The sequence below is a fragment of the Pseudophryne corroboree genome, chromosome 5, assembly GCF_028390025.1.
Source record: "Pseudophryne corroboree isolate aPseCor3 chromosome 5, aPseCor3.hap2, whole genome shotgun sequence".
NCBI classification, from domain to species: domain Eukaryota; kingdom Metazoa; phylum Chordata; class Amphibia; order Anura; family Myobatrachidae; genus Pseudophryne; species Pseudophryne corroboree.
This window is the reverse complement of record NC_086448.1, coordinates 169,317,941-169,344,235: the sequence shown is the minus strand read 5'-3', so window position 1 is coordinate 169,344,235 and position 26,295 is coordinate 169,317,941. Positions and strand designations below refer to the sequence as shown.

The following is a 26,295-nucleotide window of genomic DNA, read 5'->3' as shown; positions in this document are numbered from 1 at the left end:
TGTATGACTGGGCAGCAACTGAACGATTGCACGTAGGCTTATTGTTTTTGTGGCTGTGTCATGGCAGTGTACACGGAATTGCAGGCTAGTCATGGTAGTGCCGATACAGAGATCCACCTGATTTCAGCACCAAGGATAGACTAGTGTACATGCTGATGATAGCTGCTTTCTCCAGAGGATGAATGGTGGCGGCGCAGATGTAAACATTTTCTACAGATGTGCAGGTTCAGATTTACCCAGATTTACCTGGATCTTAAAACGGCAGCTTATTGGATCTTGGATGTCACGTGTTTTGAATAGCCAATAAGAAAAATCCGAATAAATCTGAACTTGCATTAATTTTGCCGTTAAGAACCAAGTGAATAAGTAAGTCAGAGCCTGCACATCTCTACTATTGTAATGGATGCAGTGCGTTTAAATTGCACCCTCTATGTGTAAGTAGCTGTATATATTTTAATCCAGTTTTCCAATTAATTGCTAGAATTTGGGGTTACAATCTTTACCAATAATAGGGCTAATTTATTTTTTCTAATTTTACATTCTATTGTAATCAGAGATTTTATCTGAGGATTCAAGTGCATCAGCGGCAATTTAAAGCGATGAAAGAATGAAGTACCTGAAATTGTCATTGAAAAGACTTTGGCTCTTTACAATATAAAAACAGTTTTGTTCCACAAATTACTCTCAAGGAATTGGACATACAGAGCGAGTGGAAAGCAACTATTGAGGGGCAGTTCAGATTTCCTGTTACTATAGGTGAGTATTACATAAGGCACCAGATAAGACAACAGCGTTGGTCACTTATAGTTCCTGCACACACCGAGTACAGGTGTCTCCTATATTCTTGAATAGTTAAGATGAAGTGATCCCAGATAACAGTATAGCCCCATACACACTAGACGAGAAAGTGAAAGATCTCGCTCAGAAGGGACGATCTGAGCGAGATCTTTCACAATCTCGACCAGTGTGTACAGTCAATGTTGATAACGATGTGCACTCCCGCGCATCCATCGTTAACGACCCCCTCCCTCGTCTGAACATGTACAGACGAGGTAGGTACTCATTAATGACAGTCATGCTTCAGATGCAGTATGGCCTTCATTCCCCCGGAAGCCCCCCCGCTGTTGCTCCCTTCCCTGCCGAGATCACCTATTGTGTACTGGGCTTCTGACTGAGATCATTTATTATCTTTTTTGAGTATTTACATGTGTTATAATTGCAAGAGATGAGCTAGGGCAACAAAAGGTGGAGCAAGAGGTTAAGTTCAGGGTAATATTGTATATATATATATATATATATATATGTATATATTAAAATATATAATGTTTAATTCCATCTGAGATAAATTACTACTGTCTTCATATAGAACTGTTTGTGTGCAGGCCAAGGTAGGTCTACATTTAAGGTATGAATATCTACAAAGGATTTCCTCCCGGTAATGTTCAGTAAGAAAACTAAGGTAATTATACCTGAAAAGGGACAAATTGGCTCAAGAACGCAGCATTACATCTGTACTATATGAATATATTTCCTTAAAGACGAAAATTTTACCAGAGTTCAACTCCATGGTCAGCAGCCTGTGATATAAGGATGTCCATATATGGAATGTGCTTCCTTCCTGAAAGGGAACAGGAGTTTAAAAAGGTTTCAAATGTTTGGAGAAATTAATTACAGTATGTGCGGTCTCCAGTAAAAAAAACTGGGATGTCTGTTCCATCCTTCCCAGATACTGTAGCTATTTTCAAACAGCGCTCAGTTGCCTGTGTAAGGCCATTCATCTGTTTTTTTATTCCCTTTTATTTTGCATTTGCTTTTGTGTTTGCATGGTTGTTTTGTAACCTTTTTATTAATCATTCTTTTATTGTGTTACTATAGTATTTTTTCTTTTTATATTAAAATACGAGTACAATTTAATAAGTGTTTTTCCTATTGCTACGGGGAAAAAAAGAGGGTTATTGCTACAGTAACCTTATGAATTGTGGGTGAGGGAAATACTAATTGACTTGCTAAGTGATAAAAACTGCCTCCATTCTGTAATTAAGTTATAAGCTTGTAGAGGGGTATATATCGGGATGCCGACGTTCAGGATCCTGGCGGTCAGCATCCCGACACTGGGATCCCGTCCACAGAATGCCGGCGGGGGGATGAGTGCAAGAAGCCCCTTGTGGACTTTCTGCGCTCGCCATGCTGCAGGCTCGGTGGCGACTACTCTATGGGTGTCACGGACACCCACGAGTGGCAATAGTCCCTGCTGGTCGGCATGCTGACCGTCGGGATTGTGAGGGGGCGGGATGTAGGGGGAGGTAATATGACCAGGGTTAGAGTGTAATACCCAGAGAAGTAGTGCATTATAAAATTACCAATAATTCATCAATTCTCAATTATGCAACTAACCCATACATCAGGAATCAGAGAGGTCCGGTAACTACTGACATATCAGTTTGACTACAAATGGATATAGACATATAGAATATGCTGTGTTACAGTAGGCATAATATAATTAAGCTTACAGTATTTACCTATAGTATTTGTTTTAAGAGAATAAATCTGTATTAATATTGTATGTTAGGATTTTTGCTTACAATGCTCTGTCCTTTCAGCATTTTCACAGTCCTCTTTATTTCTGACCTGCAGGTGTCACTATTGCTACTGCAGCCCAAGAAGCAGTTTAACCAGTGACCAAAGGGCTCATTATGAACAGTGCTTTTTTACAGGTGGGATATAGTGTATTTTATTTCGTATCACAGTGATACTAACGAATATGCCCCCCAGTTTATAATATCACTTACCTGTCCTGTAAGGTCCTGCGGTGTCCCCTTTCTCAGCAGTATCTTATCTTGTAATGCAGTGCCGGCCCAGTGACAAGTTGCTGGTTAATGTGCGTCCACTACATACATCTGCACATCTGCTTTTACTGCAACCTGGTGGAGACACAGCAAAGCCAGCAGGTTTTTCGCTGAAGCTTTACTGGATTCCCATTGCCATAATGGGAGTGTACCGCTAACGCAGCGGTGGAGTGGTGGGCCCAGGTGCAAAAATATACTTTGTACCTCCCTCCTCTGATCTACCCCAAGTTCATAAAATGTCACATGCCAGTGGGTGACAGGAAGAAGCAGTGGGTGATAGGGAGAGGGATACAGAAGTACAATCACACAGTACTGCACACAGTCCTGACTCTAATCTTCCTGCGCTCAAGTGATGCTTCATGCCCTTTACCAAGATGGCCACCAAGATCACTATTGAGAATGTGCAGGGGCCATATTATTTCTTTACTGTATATGACTGTGTAGTGACATGGTGGGAGACAGAAGTCTCCTACTTAGCTATGACATAGTTAAAACCTGCCATAAAGCTGTTCCAGCATCCCTGCACAGCTACCCATTTGCAGTATTACACTCATCGTCTGGTGAGCTGCATGAAACCCCGATCCAGCTCTGCTCCTTCACCAGTGTACATGTAACAGTGGGTATGGCTGTACCTCCTATCTATAAGCCAACACTTGTTAAGTAATTGGGCTGTTCATAGTTTGAGGCATCCACTGGTGTGTGCCTATATAACTCTGCAATATCAACACCTGCACACACATCATTTCCAACTTTGGGAACCCAGCGGCCACTGCCTTGTCTGTGAGAGGAGGCCCTGCCCCTTGTGCTTTCCTCAGTTTGGCTCTTGGTCAAGCAGGCTGTGACAGCACCAGTTACGCCGGGCATAAGCTGCCTTTAAGGTAGTACGCATCTGCGATCATAAGCTCTGACAGAACACTGACTCCCCTATCAGTCTGGCTCAGGTGGCAAAGTGATGCGGCTGCACACAAAGGGTCAACCCCGCCTCCCTGAGGTAAAGAGCAAGTTCCTCAGGCAGTTGGTCCCTGCTCCCTTTTCTGAGCCAGGGCAGGATGTATTAAAATACATAGCCACCCCCCGCCGCAATGCTAATCACATATGTACTAACATATGCGATTAACATCGCAATGAAGTAACAGAGCCCCCCCCCCCCCCCCCCCCCGCGATACCTGTCAGAAGGTGTGTGGGTGGTCTTCGTCACCTCCCTGGGGTCTCTGTCACCTCCCAGACCGGCAAGCAGGCACCTCCTCCTCCTTACTGCAGCCATAAGAACCTCCGGCTGTGTTGTTGGGAGAGGAGGAGTTTGGGTTCTAGGACCAGGGCTGCCTGCACACAGGTATGCCAGGGGGTGGGGGGGAGGCGCGAGCAGCGCAAGGCGGTGGAGTCGGCGGGATGCAGTGGCTGGTGGTAAGAAGCCCATAGGCTTCTATAGGTTTTCACCATCAAAAGATGGCGACACCCTCGGCGTCAAAATCCCAGCAATCGAGGGTTAGTACATATGAAAATGCGGTAAAACCCCCGAAAACGGGGGTTATACCACATTTTCCCTTTAGTACATACCGCCCCCTGTCATCTGACTTTGCTCAAAATGGTTATGCGATGGCCCAGGGGAAGACTCTTTTCTGGTCTGGGCAGCAATGGGCCCCTTAGTCTATAGATTGCATAATTGATACAGTCACAAACAGCAGTAAGCTATGTCTATCTGTTTGCTTTATACAGATGTCATAACACCTCTAGCGAGTGCTAAAGAGGTTATGACTGTTTCTTAAAAAGAGCCCTAAGAGGTATATTTACTACAGTTAGGGGGACATGTACGAAGCAGTGATAAAAGTGGAGAAGTGAGCCAATGGAGAAGTTGCCCATAGCAACCAATCTGCATTGACGTAACATTTATAATTTGCATACTATAAACATATACAGAGCAGCTGATTGGTTGCCATGGGCAACTTCTCCACTGGCTCACTTCTCCACTTTTATCACTGCTTAGTACATGTCCCCCTAAGTCTTTAGCTTTCAGAGCCTCCACTGATTCAGGCTGCATGATTTAATATCATTGCCCTTTTAAGTCCTATGATGGCTTTGGAAGCAGCAGCCTAGTAAATATACAACCTAAATCTATGAATAGTGAAATATTAAAGAAAGAGAATACTAGATTAATGGATTATAATTAAATCAAATCTTTAAAAATGTCTGTAAAATTGTGACAAAACAGAAAATGTTCGGATGCACTCAACTCAAACCTATATTTAACCAAACAACGCCCATATCTGCCCAAACCAGGGCAGCCATCAGGGGAGAACTGCGGGGACTGAAGTATCGGGCCCTTACAGAGAGGGGGGCCCTCCCCTGGCTCCTACTGCTGATACCTTGAGAGCTGTACCAGGCTGCACAACAACAGTGGGCTGATACGCAGGAAGGACACCTTCCCTGTGCATCAGCTCTCTGTGAATTGTTCCTGCAGATCCGCAAAGCTCCACCTATATGTAACGTTACGATGTATGACATCACATAGGGGTGGAGCGGTGTGGCAGAATCTTTATGTTTTGAGGGGGGGGGAGGGGGGCTGTCTACTTTGTCCCACACCATACACACATCTGCCCAGGTAACTCCCATATACACTGCAAGACATTCCCATTTTGGTATCAGTCATGTTTCTGTTGCCTGAAAAGATTGGGATGATTTTTGGGAAGTTGGCCTTAAACTTGAGATACTGTATATGCCAAAGCTCGATTATAATTTATTTTGTACATTTTATACTGTGAAGGTAACCTTAAAAAAGAAAAAATTCTTAGCAAGGACTGGGTGTAGAATGCAACAGGGCTTACTTTCTGACATGCAAATCGAAGGAAAACCCAATAGAGAACGCATGTCATTTTCATTGCTTATGTGAACAGCAGCAAATACTGTAAGAACTTGGAAGCTACAAGCACAAGTATCAGTTTAGTGTGAATCAATGTATTTCCATTTGTACTCTCTTAAGAAATGTCAATAATTAAAACATGACAAGCGTATAAAAGACCCGTCAGTCACAATTGATTCCAATTTGTATGAAAGCTGACACTTTTATCCATGGAACAATTTTTAACTTTGCTATGTCGGATAAAGGGAAATTGTAGGAAAGTGACATGAATGCAATCCTTTTGTTGGGAAATCAGAAATCAAAGGATTGAATGTTTCTATGCAGAGCAGCCAGGGCAATGAAAGCAGCTTTCCATTCAAAGCATCACTGTCCGTGAACATGTGTTTTGTCTTGGGTGCGTCGTGTGGTTATTCAGAGCCATGCAGTCTTCCTATTCTTCTGTTTGTACAAAAAAAGATTACTGTAGATTATTTGATTACAGGAATCAAAATGAAAGTCTACATTGACTACATACGATATTAAGGACATGTTTAAGCAGAGGCAATTATGCTGATGATAGACTATTGCCACATGAATACTCGGTATACTACAGTGTGATTATCAAATGCATGAAACCTTGTTATTCTGTCCACTACAATGAAGCAAAGGCAAGAAACTTCTCATCCTCAAAACAATAGAAGTGGACATTATTAAAGGTAAATAATTGTGAAGTCTAATCAGTTTATGTGGCGTTTCAAAAGGTTAATTAAATTGCAAAGTACCACAATACTATGTGCATTACAGCTGTAAGACCCAGAGGGTGCACTTAATGCAGATTTTTCATAGCAGCCTCAGTCAGAAGCAAGGTAAATTCTGTGGTAAGTGCACCCTCTGGGGCTTGCAGTGTGGGGTAACCCATAGATTCTGGGACCTTACCTCTAACCCATAGAATCTGGGACTTAAACCCAGAAACTATGGGTGAATGTGCGTTAGCTGAGGGCTTACCACACAGGGAAATTGGCCAGTAATTGCTTAAAGTGGCAAAGTGACTGGTAAAACAGTTACAGTTACAAACAGGTTCTTATTGGAAGCACATGTTTACCAACAAAATGTAACTACAAGCATGAAAAACACTAAGGTAGTTACACTATATACACCAACTGTCTCCTCCAGAATAAAGTCAGTCTCAGTGTGTATTAATACACATTTAGTCAATTCAAATACATAAATATCCCCAATTACAAGCAAACTTGCATAAAACATATGTTCACAAGTAAGTGATACATTATAACTATGGGGGTAATTCAGAGTTGATCGCAGCAGAAAATTTGTTAGCAGTTGGGCAAAACCATGTGCACTGCAGAGGGGGGGGGGGGGGGGCAGATATAACATTTGCAGAGAGAGTTAGATTTGGGTGGGTTATTTTGTTTCTGTGCAGGGTAAATACTGGCTGCTTTATTTTTACACTGCAATTAAGATTTCAGTTTGAACACACCCCACCCAAATCTAACTCTCTCTGCACATGTTATATCTGCCCCCAGCAGTACACATAGGTGGTCATTCCGAGTTGTTCGCTCATTGCCGATTTTCGCAGTGCAGCGATCAAGAAAAAATGGCAAAAATGCGCGTGCGCATGGTACGCAGCGTGCATGCGCTAAGCACTTTCACACAAAACTTTGTCGATTTACACAAGCTCGAGCAACGTTTTTTCTACGCTCGAGTGATCGTAGTGTGATTGACAGGAAGTGGGTGTTTCTGGGCGGAAACTTGACGTTTTCAGGAAGTGTGCTAAAAAACGCAAGCGTGCCAGGTAAAAACGCAGGAGTGGCTGGAGAAACGGGGGAGTAGCTGGCCGAACGCAGGGCGTGTTTGTGATGTCAAACCAGGAACTGAATGGACTGAGGTGATCGCAGTCAAGGAGTAGGTCTGGAGCTACTCAGAAACTGCAGGGAATTATTTAGTAGCAGTTCTGCTAATCTTTCATTCGCTATTCTGCTAAGCTAAGATACACTCCCAGAGGGCGGTGGCCTAGCGTTTGCAATGTTGCTAAAAGCGACTAGCAAGCGAGCAACTCGGAATGAGGGCCATGGTTTTGCCCAACTGCTAACAAATTTGCTGCTGCGATCAACTCTGAATTACCCCCTATGGGCCTATTTCGGAACTGATTGCAGCAGCACATTTGTTAGCAAATGGGCAAAACCATTTGCACTGCAGGGGGGCAGATATAACATGTGCAGAGAGAGTTAGATTTGGGTGGGTTGTGTTCAAACTGAAATCTAAATTGTAGTGTTAAAATAAAGCAGCCAGTATTTACCCTGCACAGAAAAAAAATAACCCACCCAAACAAACTCTCTCTGCACATGTTATATCTGCCCCCCCCTGCAGTATACAAGGTTTTGCCCATTTGCTAACAAATTTGCTGCTGCAATCAGGTCTGAATTAGGCCCTATGTGCAATCCAAAATATCACAGATTCAATCCAATTCATTTAATTCCTTTTGTTTTTGTTTTTTTACTGTTACAACCTTAATAGGGGTATCCAATCAGCCCCAATGCCATTTTGGTCAATAAAAACGTCCGGTTATCGCGATTAATGACCGAAGGTCATTATCGCTGGATCCAATAAGAGGCCATTTTTATCGTCCGACATTAAACCCGCGATTGTGCGATAACACAAGGGAACAGGGATATGTCGCCAATTCCATGTGTTTGTCGTGTCTCCAGCAGGACACTTATTGCAAATTATGCTTTGGGTGCATGAGACACCCGAAGCATAATCCTTGATAAGTGTCGGGGAGAAGAGCGTGCCGCATCAGGGCTAATTGAATACCCTCCTGTGACACTTCTATACCATTCCTGAATCTTGGAACCAGAAAGAGTCACAGGTAATTGGAAAGTGGAGAAAATAATCAAGAAAATATATACTGCAACCCTTTGGCTTTGGTCTTAGGATACAGAGCAGTTTCCACACACCATGATTAGGGATTAGATTTTCAAGGTAAATAAAATGTAGTGTTACATTCTCAGTAATGCTATGTTTCATTGAATTAGTTGTTGGCTGCTCTCTGCTAAGTAATAATTTCCCATAAATAAGTTTCTGATCACCTGCTTCTAAACAACTGCAATCCATTACAGTTTATTTTCAGAAAGGAGTTTATCAGTTACGAGACAGTGAGGCAAAGGCAATTCCTCCCATCCACCTACCATCATTTCTTAGCGATGTCAATAATTTTGTCATTGCAGTTAATATATACAGAGGAATTCGTTTTGCTCTATGCAAAATTTCTTCAAGTTTTTAATCCACCCCCCCACCCCCGCAGAAACACACATACTATCTTTCCCAGATAGATGTTAGTGAATGCAGAATGTTTCAACAAAAGATTGTATATTATACAGTATAATATACATGTATTTTTATAGGTGTCATATATATTTTAAATTTACATATAGACATTCCGGGGTTGATTCAATTGAATGCAAAGTTAATAGCGCCGGGAAGAAGGTCCCGGTGCTATTCAATACAGAAAGCTGCTTTGTCTGAGAATGTCCGTACTCTCACCTTAAACAGGGTGTTTAGGCACAGGAACGGGCACTCTCCGTCATACTGTAAGTGCCCCACCGCAATGCTGTTTGGGGCACAAAAACAGCATTGCGGCACTAGTTTTGTTGGATTTCTACTAGTCTACCAAAGCAGCACGCTGAATTGAATGGTGCAGGGACCACCTTCGTGGCGCTATTCACTTCACAGTCAATTGAATCGACCCCTCTGTATGTGCACCACTTACACATATGTATACAAAAAAAACTTCTGAATGCAGACTTTGTCTTACAGTTATAATCAGTAGCTGCTTCTTACTTGGGCGGATGCGCCTGTCATATAGCACACATTTCCTCCTTCATACATGGGGAGAAGCTGTATCAGCACACATAATGGCACTGATATCTATACCAACATAGATATAATACATCCAGACTCGTACTGGCCTGCAGGGGTACCAAGGGATCCACCAGTACGCCCTGCCAGTTGATAGCCATGCCCATATCTGCATGCTCCATTCCCAGAGGAGCACTGAGGATCTGTAGCGTCATGACATCTAGCAGCGTCATGATGTCACACTGCGCTGCACAGTCCCGCAATGGATTCCGCCGCCGTGGTCCGCAGGAGGAGGAGGCACACCCTGGAGCTGGTGAGTACGGTCAGCGGGCGCCACCAGCATGAGGGGGCTGAGGGGGTCCTCTGGTGTCACAGATGAGGAGGTCCTCCGGTGCTGTCAATATCAGGAGCCTCTGCCAGTGGCAGTCTCAGCCCTCAGCTACTATGAGCTGCCCAGTGTGCCGCCCATGACATCTGTATGTTTTGGGCTATATATTTGTTCTGTGCAGACTCTGCAGTGAACCACAGATGACAGATGTTATTAGCAGGCTAGCTGCCTTGCCTGGTCCTGATTGACAGGCTAATAATATATATATATATATATATATATATATATGTAATGAGCAGCACTGTGGGGGCAGAATGTGTAACTGGCACAGAGGGGGCATATGTGTATCTGTCACTGCACTACTGGGGGGTATGTGTATCTGTCACCTCACTACTGGGGGCGTATGTGTATCTGGCACTGCACTACTGGAGGGGTATATGCATCTGGCAATGCACTACTAGGGTATGTATATCTGGCACTGCTGGGGGCATATGTGTATCTGGAACTGAACTACTGGGCGGTATGTGTATCTGTCACTGCTGGGGGCATATGTGTATCTGGAACTGCTGGGGGCATATGTGTATCTGGAACTGATGGGGGCGTATGTGTATCTGGCACTGCTGGGGCATATATGTATCTGGCACAGCTGGGGCGTATGTGTATCTGGCACTGCTGGGGGCGTATGTGTATCTGGCACTCTACTAGGATCATTATGTGTATCTGACAGTCTTACTGGGGTCATTATGTGTATCTGGCACTCTACTGGGATCATTATGTGTATCTGGCACTATAATGGGGGCAGTATGTGTATCTGACATTCTACTGGGGTCATTATTTGTAGCTGGCACTATACTGGGGCAGTATGTGTATCTGGCACTATACTGGGGGCAGTATGTGTATCTGGCACTATACTGGGGTCATTATGTGTATCTGGCACTCTACTGGGGTCATTATTTGTATCTGGCGCATATACTACTGTTCTCTCCTGGTGTATCCCAGGCACATACACAACAGCTTGAAGTGGGCAGAGAGGAAGAACACTTTTTCTTCATATACTATGCTAGGTGGTGCCTATAATGGCTGGCCACTGCTCTCTGGTCACGTGGCCACACCCCTTCCAGAATATATATATATGTAATGAGCAGCACTGCGGGGGCAGAATGTGTAACTGGCACAGAGGGGGCATATGTGTATCTGTCACTGCACTACTGGGGGGGTATATGTATCTGTCACTTCACTACTGGGGGGTATGTGTATCTGTCACCTCACTACTGGGGGCGTATGTGTATCTGGCACTGCACTACTGGGGAATATGTGCATCTGGCACTGCACTACTGGGGTATGTGTATCTGGCACTGCTGGGGGCATATGTGTATCTGGAACTGAACTACTGGGGGGTATGTGTATCTGTCACTCAAGGGGGCATATGTGTATCTGGCACTGCTGGGGGCATATGTGTATCTGGAACTGCTGGGGGCGTATGTGTATCTGGCACTGCTGGGGCGTATGTGTATCTGGCACTGCTGGGGGCTTATGTGTATCTGGCACTCTACTGGGGTCATTATGTGTATCTGACAGTCTACAGGGGTCATTATGTGTATCTGGCACTCTACTGGGATCATTATGTGTATCTGGCACTATAATGGGGCAGTATGTGTATCTGACATTCTACTGGGGTCATTATGTGTATCTGGCACTGTACTGGGGTCATTATGAGGATCTGGCACTATAATGGGGGCAGTATGTGTATCTGTCATTCTACTGGGGTCATTATTTGTATCTGACACTATATTGGGGGCAGTATGTGTATCTGGCACTATACTGGGGTCATTATGTGTATCTGGCACTCTACTGGGGTCATTATTTGTATCTGGCGCATATACTACTGTTCCCTCCTAGTGTATCCCAGGCACATACACAACAGCTTGAAGTGGGCAGAGAGGAAGAACACTTTTTCTTTATATACTATGCTAGGTGGTGCCTATAATGGCTGGCCACTGCTCTCTGGTCACGTGGCCACACCCCTTCCAGAATATGGCAACGCCCCTTAGTGGGCCCCTGTGGGGCATATGTGTATCTGGAACTGAACTACTGGGGGGTATGTGTATCTGTCACTCAAGGGGGCATATGTGTATCTGGCACTGCTGGGGGCATATGTGTATCTGGAACTGTTGGGGGCGTATGTGTATCTGGCACTGCTGGGTGTATGTGTATCTGGCACTGCTGGGGCGTATGTGTATCTGGCACTGCTGGGGGCGTATGTGTATCTGGCACTCTACTGGGGTCATTATGTGTATCTGACAGTGTACTGGGGTCATTATGTGTATCTGGCACTCTACTGGGATCATTATGTGTATCTGGCACTATAATGGGGCAGTATGTGTATCTGACATTCTACTGGGGTCATTATGTGTATCTAGCACTGTACTGGGGTCATTATGAGTATCTGGCACTATAATGGGGGCAGTATGTGTATCTGGCATTCTACTGGGGTCATTATTTGTATCTGACACTATACTGGGGGCAGTATGTGTATCTGGCATTATACTGGGGTCATTATGTGTATCTGGCACTCTACTGGGGTCATTATTTGTATCTGGCGCATATACTACTGTTCTCTCCTGGTGTATCCCAGGCACATACACAACAGCTTGAAGTGGGCAGAGAGGAAGAACACTTTTTCTTTATATACTATGCTAGGTGGTGCCTGTAATGGCTGGCCACTGCTCTCTGGTCACGTGGCCACACCCCTTCCAGAATATGGCAACGCCCCTTAGTGGGCCCCTGTGATTGCATTTCCCTGGTGGGCCCTTCATGCCCCAGTCCGAAACTGAATACATCTACCCCTCTGTGAGATAAATATAAGTGTAGCGCTCTAATGTGCAAAACTTCTTATGCTGGTGCTTTATTAACTTAAAGCTTCCATTCTGACATATTTTCATCTCCTGGCATGTCCATCATTTAAGCCCTTCTAGTGAAGAGTTTTCAAATTGGGAGATCATTTTATCGTTTACAATATGCTTGCAGATTTTAATGACTAGAGACATCTAAATCATTCCCAGTCCAATGCTTTGAAATGTTCTGTAAATTGGGCATAAATGTACATGTCTATTAATTTCTTTGTTGGTTAGATTTAATTTGGGATTTGCACAGTGGGAATTATATACTTTTAGATTTGCTGCTGCTAATTTGTTCTGATTATCTGTATTTTTTACTTTAAAGATTTTACATTGATGACATTTACAATACAATGCAGAATAATATCAATTCACATAAATGGGAATACCAGCTCAATTTGAAAAAAATAAAACTAAATTATAATTAGGGTTATCTTATTTGGGGAGATATGACAAGAAGACACAACGGACCTTATGCTGGTTTGGAAGAAAAGCAAAAAAAGCAAGTAACAGTGCACCTGGACAAAACCATGTTTAACACCAAGTGGGGCAATTGTAACATGTGCAGGGAGATTTAGATTTGGCTGGGGTGCAGTTGTGAGTGCTGCCCGTGGGCTGCAGTTAAGACCACATATAGCAGGGGAGGGAAGCAGGTTAATACTAGTACCTAGTAAGCTTTATAGTACCTTTAATGTTGGTTCTAAAATGTGTGCTGGTTGAGATGCAGCTCTCAGCTTCTCCTTCCTGTCTAACTCACACCCAGGCTCCTGTGTAATAATTAGTCAATGGGAGTCTGGGGGCACACTGGTGGGGTGAATTTCAAACTGAAGTCTTTACTGCAGTGTAAAAAAAATTCTGGGCTACATGCAAAAGCAGTTAGTATTAAAGTATGTCTCCCAAAAATGTGCCTGTCTGTTGCTGTGGTCAGGAAGTTTGCGAGAGGGAAGCCAACGGAAGACGGAAATGGGGAGGAAAGACATAAGCCAGTCACGAAGAGACAGAGAAAGAGTCATGGAAGAAGAAAAAATATATATATTTTTTTATATTTGATAAAGTGGTAAAGGAGGGGCCCAGGAGTCTGTTATTGAATTTGGGAGTCGTCACTGTAGCAATGAAGTTCATTAATAAAATGTATCTGTTATCTGCTCTGACACGTGGAGTCTATACGCAGGTAGCTACTCTAATTACGGTTCTTCAGGCACACTTCCCCCAAGCAAAATCAGTTCCATGTTGAAAGGGCTGGATTACTGTATGTTCAGAAATATGAAGTTACACACTATGAGACAGATTCTGAGTTTAATGCGGCTGTGTCTGTTGCCACAGCCGCGTCTGAAACTTTATGCTAATGCTGCTACAAAGCCCTTCCCTGGGGTACATCTGGGCATACAAATGTACAAGGACTAAGTCACAAACTTTCAGCATCTGCAGACACCTGCTGGCCACTACCCACCCACAGCCGCTTGCGACAGCCCACTTAAAGAGCGAAAATGGGTGGTTCAGGTGGCCAATAGCGCAATTTGCACCGACTTGCATCATCGTGGCCCTGCACATACTTCACAATGACACTAATCTCTGCATTGTGTAGCGTGGGTGGGGCCATGATGATGTCATCACATCATCACACCCACCCACTTTCTCACACCATGCCCCCAAGCTAAACTGACCTTGCTGCCCGCTCCTGGCGGGGGCACCATGAAATCGGCAATTATGCTCCTATGTGAAAGAATCTGCGTCACTGTACACAACCATTATCATCGGCATGCCTGTGACACTCCCATCCCATTTCTTGGGGCGAGCGAGACGTGCAATTGTACGGGGAGCCCACAAGCCCCCAACTCCTGCTTACGAGATCTCTGTGCTGTCCCACTGCCCACTGCTGCTGGAGACCTGTTTAAGCGGCCCACCCACCTGTCCGGCTTCCTGCATTTTTTCTGTTGGCACTGGGTGCGATATTGGCTAGAAACGTCCCTGCTCTCTTAATACACAACATCTCTATGTGTCTGTTTAGCCAAACTGTGACGCACAAAAATTATGCATTATTTTTAAGTTGTGTGCATTATGGGGGTAATTCTGAGTTGATCGCAGCAGGAATTTTGTTAGCAGATGGGCAAAACCATGTGCACTGCAGGGGAGGCAGATATAACATGTGCAGAGAGAGTTAGATTTGGGTGTGGTGTGTTCAATCTGCAATCTAAATTGCAGTGTAAAAATAAAGCAGCCAGTATTTACCCTGCACAGAAACAAAATAACCCACCCAAATCTAACTCTCTCTGCACATGTTATATCTGCCCCCCCTGCAGTGCACATGGGCCCTCATTCCGAGTTGCTCGCTCGCTGCTAATTTTAGCAGAATTGCTAATAGGCTAAAATCCGGCAGTTCTGCGCATGCGTATGCATCTCAGGGCGCACGCGCTAAGCAAATTTACACAAAACTATGCTATTTTACTCACAGGCGAACAAAGCTTTTCAATCGCTCTGCTGATTGGCAGAAAGTGGGAGTTTCTGGGCGGAAACTGGCCGTTTTCAGGGAGTGTGCTAAAAAACGCAGGAGTGTCTGGAGAAACGGAGGAGTGGCTGTTCGGACGCTGGGCGTGTTTGTGACGTCAAGCCAGGAGCTAAACGGACTGAGGTGATCGCAATCTAGGAGTAGGTCTGGAGCTACTCAGAAACTGCAAGGAAATTGCTTTCGTTAGCAATTCTGCTAATATTAGCAGAATTGCTAATCTTTCGTTAGCAATTGCTAATCTTTCGTTAGCAATTCTGCTATGCTAAAATACACTCCCGAAGGGTGGTGGCTTTGCGTATGCATTTCTGCTAAAAGTAGCTAGCAAGCGAAAAACTCGGAATGAGGGCCATGGTTTTGCCCAATTGCTAACAAAATTCCTGCTGCGATCAACTCAGAATTACCCCCTATGTTTATTATTGCAGCAAACGCATAACTTGTACACTTTTACCACATCATTTCTGCTGGTGGCGTTAATAGTGATATCATATGCATAATTATCAGAGTGTAATAATAATATTAATATATTATTCTCCATACTGTTAATAAAAGTTTAGTATTAATAAAATATTTCATGTAGTAAACAAACAGGTGGGAGCAGAGCACAAAGTCAAAAGACAGCCACGGATCTGATAAGCAATGTTTTCTGAAGGAGAGATGATAAAGTGGTTATTGACGTGGTGCAAGTGAAACTGCTGAATGATATAGGAAGGTAATTACCGAACTAAGGAAAGCCAAGATATAAGTTCATAGACCAGAGGCTCTGAATGACAGCACAGTGATATATTTATTGAATATAATCTTTATCTCGAGCTGTGTACCAGAGCTGGCTGCATATACTGATTTCAGCTATACGATTTAATCTAGGAAGGTCTAGCAGCAGATCCTGCACATATTTCTGCCCAGTTGTTGTAAGCTGACTTTGTAATATCCTCAGGGTGTTTATTTTAGTTTTTATATATATATATATATATATATATATATATATATATATGTGTTTTGCGGAAATGATAGACTAATAATAACAGAAAAAGTCAGTGTATTGTGTCTTATTCCACGTTGTATGCTCTTAGTGCTTACATGTGATTTTATTTGGAAAGTGAGCAATTAAAATTATTTCTCCAATGGAGAAATGTCAATTTGTGTATCTGTTGTTATCAGTACAGGATTTCTTAACAACATGTCAGATGTAAAGGCAGTATAGAGATCTTCACATTCCCAAATGGTTCCCCCTACAGCAAGTGTTAATAATTTGTAAAGTTGTATTTTGGAGATTGTAGTCATTGACGAGCTGACGCTGGAATTAAATCCGGCTTCCTCACTAGTCCTGGATTTCGCTGGGTTTGAATAATGTATGAAAGATTGGTAGTAAGTCTCTGTATGAAGTAATTGTTTCCTATGGGTCAAGCAGCGACCAGTAGATATTTAAGGCAATATGTAGCCTCTGCCCAATTACAGTCTATTTTACGTCTACTGTATTTTGCTGTCCATGGTTAATAATATAAAGGGCTTTGTTATGCACTGCAAATCCTGCTTTTCCGTGTACCATGTGGTGGGAGCTATATTATACAATGGATGTAATTTACTAAAGGTATTACTAGCACAACGCTACATATCTTTCTTTTTTTATTGATGATTTATTGATCTTTATTCATCCTATGCTGTATTCATCATCTGTGGCATTTTGTACCCCTTTCAGATCGCCAGCAATAACCCGGGTTATTGCATGTGAGCACACAGCTGTACAGTCTGAAAGGGGCCAACTGAAAGTCGAGCATCCCACTATTTCAACTGGGGTAGCGAGCAGGGTTGAACACATGTTCAACCTGTCTCGCGGTGTGGTGTGAACAGGTAAGCCAGGTTGATGCGACCTGGGACCCATTACATAGAGAAGAGGCGGCACTTGGAGATCATCTCATCGCCAATGCAACCCGGCAATAAGTCGGGACAGGCGCCTGTCTGAAAAGGGTCCCTGCCAGGTCACACCCGGGTAGGACCCGGGTACAAACCCCCGGGTGCAACTCGGCATTTGCTATCTGAAGGCGGTATAACATAACAGTTGCACATTTCTTTGCACATGACCTGGGGAAGTGACGCCGACACACATGACCAATATCACAGTAATGCATACCTCCCAACTGTCCCGATTTTCGCAGGACAGTTCCATTTTTCTGGGACTGTCCCGCTGTACCACCTGCGATCCGCAGTGTCCCGCGGTGGGGAGGGGCAGTTGGGAGGCTCCTGTCACTGCGCACACCGTCTATTCAGTGGAGACAGAGGGAGAGGGGGCATTTCAGCAGCTCACAGAGCACTTGGCATGCACCCTCAGTGACAAAAACGGGGGCATGGCTCGCGATCACAGGTCCTCCCATGAACCCATGCTCCCTTTTCCATAGGTCACGCCACCCTTTCGGGCGCGGACGCGCTACGCGTGCCAAGATGTCCCTCTTTCAGGTAAGTAAATGTTGGGAGGTATGGTAATGTCTACTTCCTATTCATTCTTTTTACTTTTCAGGTTTCCAGTTGTGGTATAGTAAACCTTGTGTAAGTGACAGGACACTGGGTACAGGGTGTGCTGTTCAGGGTGGGCCCTATGCCACCCCTGCTGCACCCACCATTTGCTGCCAGACAGAAGAAATATGCATTGGAGGCTGAGACTGTTACATGGTAACGCTGAAAGTGATGAGTCCACACTGCACCATTGCAAGAGGACAGGCAGGAGATAGACACAATCACATTATTTTTAAACTACAGTAGGTAAGTGCATGTATGGGAGAGGGGAGGTGGGGAGGTTATATTGGTTACTGGACCTTATGAGGGACCACAGCCACTGACAACTCTCCAGTAGTTATTGATCTATTGAAATCACTTGCATGCAACTAAATCAGGCCCCAAGTCATACAGTACTTGCCTACTTTTGAAAAAGCATTACCGGGAGATGTGAAAGAAACACCTACAGTATCAGTGTGGACGTGTACTGCTACATCTAAGAGGCGTGTCATAAAAATTACTTACATGCAAATGTAAACGAGCCCCAAAGTACTTGTTGAAGAAAAGACACTGATATTTTGCAGGATTTGTTTGTGTATTGTGCTTTACAAGAGGTTCCATATACTGTAAGTAGCCATGAAAACTTTATTTAAAATGCAGGTAGTCATAGGGATCATTGTGCCTTATACCCAATGCAGGGAAATGCCACTGATGTTCCCATTTGAATGTATGTATCTGTGATTTAGTTTTTCCCCCCAAGAATGTAACAGCTGCATAATGGGGGGTAATGTGCAATCAGGGAGATTGCTGGACTATTCAGGGAGTGAGGGAGATTGCTACTATTTCAGGGAGTACCCTGCAGAATGAGGGAGGGTAGGCAAGTATGCCCCAAGTTCTGTAGTTATCTTTAAATACTGTAGGTATAACACTGAGCTATACAGCAGTTAGCACTTTGCTTTGCAAACTATCATTTGCGGAAGGCTTCTGTTACTGTATTTTCACAACTAAATGAATGATGAAAAAAAGGGAAAACAGATAACACGGCATGCAGAAGCTATCAGATCATAATACGGTTTCTTATATGCACACCGGGACAAACTGTGCATTTATAACGTTCCATATATTCTCTGTGTAACAGGAGACACACCTGCACAGTGATATCTTCAGCTGTACTATTTTATTGCTTTTGATCTCACACAAAGGATCCATCTGTAGCTGAAGTTTTTGTGTCATTTGCTAACTCAGCCAAAGGCTCCTTGCTGTGAGATGCAACATACATTTGCACTGAGTATCTTATGATTTGCTTACCCTTTTTATCTGCAGAAAGGTAGGGGGAAGGGGACTAGACATGAACAGTACAATAAATAAGACAAGATCCAGAGGTCCCCGCTTTTCCCTGCTAGCATTCCATGAATTGCTGTAACAAACAGGGATGCAGTGCGGATCCATTAAGAGGTTGAGGAAAAAGAATCTCAGTTGGGGGTTTAATAGCAGCTCTGCTAATGTCTGTCTGGCAGTGTGCTGTCCTCTAATGAATTGTGTGCAAGGCTTTGTTCCAGTGCCAAGCTTGATGACGGATGGCAGGGCATCGAAGAGTCATCTCCTGGAAATGTTAGTTATGGTATCTTGATGCATTCACTCATAAGGCAAAGCTGAAGGGTGGTTGATGTGTTTATCAAATACTGCACCATATTTGCATTAATGGAAAGTCCTTGGGGACAGTGTAAATCATGTTTAGTCACTGTAATGGGGAGAGGTGCGTGTTTTGGCTAGACATCTTAGCAACAATGAAGAGTACTGTAGAAGAATGTGTTAACTCATCCTGTGAATGAATGACTTACACAAAGGGTAGCAATATGAACGGTACATTATATGATGTCCACAATTTACAGTAATGTAGTTAAAATCGAATCCATAAATATATTTTATGCCCGTGAATCCAAATTGTTTAAAGTGAACCTTTTGTCTTCATATAATGTACCCAGAGGTTATTATCAGGGGATCTATCAAAGCTGACAGCCGGTTGCTGTTTACAAAAGACAGTTTTATACAGTATGTGGTATATAGATATCTAACACCTTTGTCATAAAATAAAATCACCTCTGTACGTACTGCAACAGTGTTATTAGTGTGTGCTACAGCCATGCACCTATCCCAACTCCAAACTCCCAAATGTTCAGAGATCTGTATCACTGGTTAGGATGCTGCCATATTTTGGTCTTAACCAATTATAAATAACTTTACTAAGAAACAGTCACATGATTGAAAATACAGACCATCGGTTTTGGAACATCCAATCACGTCACTGTTTTAGGAAGCCATACTGTGAGCTGATGGGAGTAAAACCAATCAATTTCCTAGGAGCCAGTGATATCACTGAGGCAAACATGGAAGCAGACTTTTTTTTTTCTGCTTAACCGATATCGCTGAGAAAGCAGACTATCAACTCTCTTGGAATCTTGACATTACTGAGGAACAGTGTAACTGGTTAATTCCATAGACAAGTACTTAGGAGTAAACAATAAAAACGACATACGAGTTGACTCAATTGCAGACGATGGCCACAAAGTACCATCATAGTGTTTTGGTATGGCAGCACATTACAAACACCAACATTGCCAATTTTCCTGTGTACCCCATATAGAGGCACAGGGAAACTTGACATTTTGGGAAGTGTATTTTACTGTTATGTGTGCAGCCACTCATTGCAGAACTTGGGTGTGAATTATTAGATCTACACTAAAAAAAATCTACAGTCAACAGGTCGACCACTAATTGTCGACACACAGTAGGTCAACAGGGTCAAAAGGTCGACATGGGATTGATAGACAGCAGAAAAGGTTGATGGTCAAAAGGTCAACTTAGTCAAAGGTTGACATGGAAATGGTCTACACAAAAAAGGTAGACACTTTTTTGGGCTGTTTTGTCACTTTTCTGTCACAAATAAATCCCAATAGTGTAGCGCTTCGCTCACCATGCTTCGGGCAAGGTTACTATTTCCAATCATAGTCCACGTGGATGGTAATGCAAAAAGTAAAAACAAAACAACTTGTGTTGACCATTGTCCTGTCGACCTTTTTTGACCATGTCGACCTTTTGACCCTATCAGCCTTTTGAACTATAGATATATCTTTTTATACTATTTACATGTTGACCTTTAACCCTGTCGGCCTAATGCGTGTCGGCCATTTGTGGTCAACCTATTGAATGTAGACCTTTTTAGTGTAGATCTATAGACCGGATACGGCAGAGCTTGAATATGGACATGAAAACAACATACAGTACTATACATTGATATATCCCTTTTACACAAAGGCTGGTGCTGAAAAAATAGTGAAAGGTGATGGCATATGAGTCATTTTACATACATCAATTCATATGCAAAATTTTCTGTAACAAATAAAATGCTATTTCAGGTGCGCTGCTTGTGGTGTTCTGAAGCTGGGTTATATTGCTGCGCATATGCCATATACAAAGGAAAACCTTTTAGATTGAGAGGAGACAGAGTACCTTAGCTATTGCATGCTTGTTTCCATCCACAGCTGCGTACCTCTTTCCAAAGCAATCATTGTAGGAGGCAATCTGCCTTAGCAAGAAATGTTTATGCTTGGAAACACTTGATAATAGCACTGATGTTTGTGGGAATATAGAATGCAATAATGAAGACAACCAGCAGACTGACAGTGTCCACAGGTATATTTACCAGCTACTATATCAAGCTAGTACTGAAGATTCGTCTATTGCAGATAATACAACTTTCAGTAGGATTTACAGTCGTACAGTAGGTGCCAGCCATTACCATGTGTTAATATATAAACACATTTTTGTGTTTTACTATTTAAAGGCAGTTTACTTCATAGCTTTAAAAGGAGCGTCTATATAGGATCCAAGTTCATCATTATATTCAATATCAAAATCCTGCTCGTCTGTGTGCACCCTGTTTATGAGCTATATAATGGGATGTTCACTGCAGGGGCACAAATAAACATCTGCAGGCTTCCATATACATGAATCCGACAATGGCTTACTGAAGAACCCTCTTACTGATTAGTCCCGACCGCTACTGATTAGTCTTTGGCTTCAGTTAAAGTAGAATAGGATTCAACATACACTGTTCATCATAATAATTCATTTTGGTTACTGCACTATGGCAGCAGCATTTTCATATATATTTTTTGTCATCTACAGTATTATTATTTTTTTCTCTACCATTTACTGGGGATTTGCAGACCTCATCTGTGGCTGCTGATATAAGCCAGTATTGGTTGTCAGGTTCATTACGGTACTGCGCATTTACCCTGCCTTCTTAGCTATGACAGCAGCCATGACCTGGTCACTAGAGGAAGCTTCAGTAGGCTATAAGAGGTGAGAAATTGCCTCCTGCATGGCGACTTATACAAGGAAGACAGCCAACCTCAGCAGCAGGCGATGTAGCAGCTGCTATGCAATGCATACCTCCCAACTGTCCTTATTTCACGAGACAGTCCAGTTTTTGGGGGGACTGTCCCGCTATCCAACCCACAGGCTGCAGTGTCCTGTGATGGAGGTGGGGAATCGGGAAGCTCCCTGTCACTCTGCTCTGCTTGCACAACAGTGGTGAATAGAAGCTGTGTGAACGCGCACAGCTTCTATTGACGGGAGACAGAGATGCTGGGGGCATGGCCAACCGTTCATAGAGCACTGGGCATGCCCCCACAATGACGGAAATGGGAAGCACAGCATTCCCACAGAGCCATGCCCACTTTCCATGACCCCTTTTCAAATTCACCGTCATTTTCACAGCTGCAGACAGGATTGGCTGGCCCATAGGGGAACAGAGGAAATCCCTGGTGGCCCCCAATACCAGGGGGCCCATCTCCAACTCTAGGGATCAGGTTCCAGACTGCACTTGAATTGTACATTATACATATTTTACCTTATACCGCACAGGGCTATAGTGTATTTTGTACAGTGCATTGAGGTATTTATTTACTGCAATAACCTAGGAAGAAATCAGTGAAATAATGACAAACAGTGGCAGGACTCCCAGAAGCAATGGAGGCGTTTGGCTCCAGGCACCAGGCGTGGCGGAGGCAGTGCTGATATGGGGATGGCATACCTGACCTTTACCCACATTCCTGGACCCTCAAACCTGAATTGAACCAAAGAGTAATGGCAAGTTTTCTACAAGTAGATTATCCTAAGAAGAAATTGCGGAGGTGTCAGAGCAAGATTATCAGGGAGGTGAGGGTTTGGAGAGAGATTGGATGATGCAGCTGGGTGGATCACGAATGGAAGTTACAACAATACATATAAACATATAACTTTAACTGTGTGCCTTATTTCTAAGTACAAATCATTTCAAAAGCACTGGATGCAGTTATTTACCCACTTAAATTATTATGATGGCAAAGTTAGGGATACATGTTACAGGGGAAGTGTCATATTGGAGGATATATTAAACCTCAGATAAACATAAAGTGGGGAGAGATAAAATACCAACCAATCAGCTTCTGACTGCCAATTACAGGCTGTGTATGAAAAATAGCAGCTAGAAGCTGATTGATTGGCACTTTATCTCTCCACTTTATCTCTCTCCAAGATATGATCATTCTCCCCTATAATGTGAGGAGAAAAACAATAGCAAACAGGAAGCAGTAAGTTGAGTGTTACATTGAGGAAGACGAAAGGTCCTAGAAGTGATATATGTTCTTGTTATACCATATCGAGAAGACTGTGCTTTTAAATGAGCCTCTATTTGAGACCAAGTTCAGACATTTAACTTGATTAAATTCTGTTTCTATGTTTTCTTTTCAAATCCTTGATAAGAGCTATCTTCCATTAGGGTATTACACGCAGTATTTTCATTACAGCGTGAAGCCCTATTTGTTAGACAATTCTATTATAAATTATTTTGTCTACCACTGCCCTAATAGCTATTTGGGCAGCTTAATTAGTACATCTGGGATGTTGTCGTTTTCAAGATCACTGTGTTACGTCACATATGTTATTTATATAGCTCCCAAGTGACACCAGGGTAGACCAGGCTTGCTGACTTCAATGAGAAGTGTCAAGCTGTGGTGCCCCAGTGTGTTGCTCTGGAGATTAATATATTACCCTCCAGCTATAAAGTCAAACAGATAGTTATGAATGCTACTGTAGCCAGTCTCTTATTCCCCCAAATACACGTCAAACACATGGAAAGAGGTAACTTTACTGAAACATTCTCTAATTAGTAGCGCAGCTATAGTATAAACTTTGAGGGCTGCACTGATTATGACTTCTTACAACTGTATTTTCTTATGCTGAATTAAACAAAAAATAAATAGCAGTTTTTCATTCCCCTACCTCGTGTGGAGAAGAGAAGAAAGCATTTGGTATTGTAAAATATTCCATCTCCTCTCCACAGGTAGGCTGCGGAGGTTACTGTTTTCATAAGAAGTGTCGAGTTGCTCCATAAAGAAGCTACAAACTTTAATGCATTAAATTCCTTAGCACTGACACCTGTATATTTACAGTACACGGTATAGGAAAGAGCGCTCGTTGCTTATACACTTGGTGATGTGAGCTTTGCTGATCTATATCCTGCTTCTGCCTGTGTCAGTTCCAGCTGGTGTAACTGTGGCAGCCACAGTGTAACAGATGCTTAGCTCTGGTTTATGTATCCCTGGCAAAGGATTGTGGGGCAGCACGTCTGCCCTGACTTTGTTGCCAGCTGTGAAACAACTCTTTAGTTATTCTCTCCTCAGGAGCTGTCGTATTATCGGCCTCGTCCTGTTTTTCAAATTCCCCAAATGTTTAAAAAAAAAAAAAAAAAAAAAATATATATATATATCACCTTGTATTTGATTGCATGACCATATGCAGGGGTGGAACACAGCATCTATGGGTTCCATAGCAAAACTTAAGGTCAGGCCAACCCAGAAGGTTCACCTCAGACACCCTTGCTTTGCTTTTCTAAGCATGCATGGTGTAGATGCATGCACAGTAAAGACCCCACTAATTCTATATACAGTACTTGCACTTGCATGCATCTTCCCAGGAAATTACCCCACACTGCACTTCTAGGTCTGCATATTTACAGAGTTGGGGTGTCTTCTGAGCATGCTTGTGGCTTCCCTATGAATATGTTGGCCCTGGTGCTAGCCCACAACAGAAGTGTAGGGCCCATGGGAGGGTTGCCAAGCAATGCCCAGTTGGTTCCTCCACTGAGCATATGTTATAAATTAGAGAGTGGATGGAGGCAAAATATCTGTTCCATACATGTAAAACATATTTTAACAACCACAAAATGGTCATCACCTATTCTTCCATTCTTTAAAACTGCAGTAACCTAATTTGCATTAATTAAATAATGTGATTAGTGTTTCGTTTAACAGTAATGATTTTAGCATAGGTTGATGCAACTAACACACAAAAAGTAAGAAAAGGAACACACAAGGTGCACCAGGTGAAATACTAGAATAGGTATGCTCTTAGAGGCTGATTCTGACTCTCATTAGGGTCTCTTGCAATAGTCGCGCCTGTGACTTTATGTTAACGCTAGTATCAGCCCTTCCAGAGCCGGCCCTAGGCATAGGCAAACTAGGTAAACGCCTAGGGCATTTGGTATGCTTAGGGGCACCAGCAGCTTCTGCTGATTAAAATGATATGCGGCATGCCTATATTCTGTGGAAATCACTGTAATGTAGCATTTCGTATGCAGATACAGCCGCAGTCGCACACAGAATATAGGCATGCTGCATATCATTTTAATCAGCAAAAGCTGCTTGTGCATCCTAGCCACATAGTAATGCAAATAAGACGCATTTTCATAAACAAAAGGTGCCCCAACGTTAGCAGAGCTGCCAGCTGACTCATGCCAGGCATTTCCTGCAGAACTAGCGGTGGTGCTAGGGGGCACCAGCCAAAATCTTGCCTAGGGCATCCTATTGGTTAGGGCCGGCTCTGAGCCCTTCGCCTGGTGTACGAACGTGCACCTAAAAGTGCAAGGACTGGGATGTCTGCTTTGTGCTTTTTTAGATGTAACAATCCCGAATGGTGTGTTTTTGGATGCTACATCAGTTGCACCATCAAAACGTGCACCAACCCCTTGCTAGATGACGATTCTCCATTACCAATGTGAGTGACTAAGCATCTGTGTTCACAATGAGCTCAGCGACACAGAAGCAGGCCCTTAATGTATTAATTCTTTCCCTTGTACTGTGGCATGCTGGGAAATATGCTATATGGTCTGTTATTTCCGCCAAGGGTTTAATTCCTGGTAATACTGTGTTATTGTTATTTTCAAAAGTATTTGCTCTATGGCTGTACATTAGGAGTAATTCAGACCTGGCCGCACGCAGGCTAATTTTTTGCACTGCTGTGACCAGGTAATCACCGCCTACAGGGGGAGGGGGTAAGGGCTTTGCAGGGGTGCGATGGGCTGTGCAGTGAGCTGCACAAACAGAAGGACTTACTCACCCGCTGCTATGATCCAGGAAGCATCTGACGTCGGGGACCCTCCTCTGCAACGGCTGGACACGCCTGTGTTTCTTCCGACA

The 26,295-nt window shown here is 43.3% G+C and overlaps 1 protein-coding gene across 2 annotated transcripts in view; it reads right to left on the bottom strand.

Annotated features, from left to right (window-relative positions):
* DPP6 (dipeptidyl peptidase like 6) overlaps positions 1-26,295 on the bottom strand; it is a 1,916,598-nt gene that overhangs the window by 919,134 nt on the left and 971,169 nt on the right. The gene's annotated exons all lie outside the window — the stretch shown is intronic.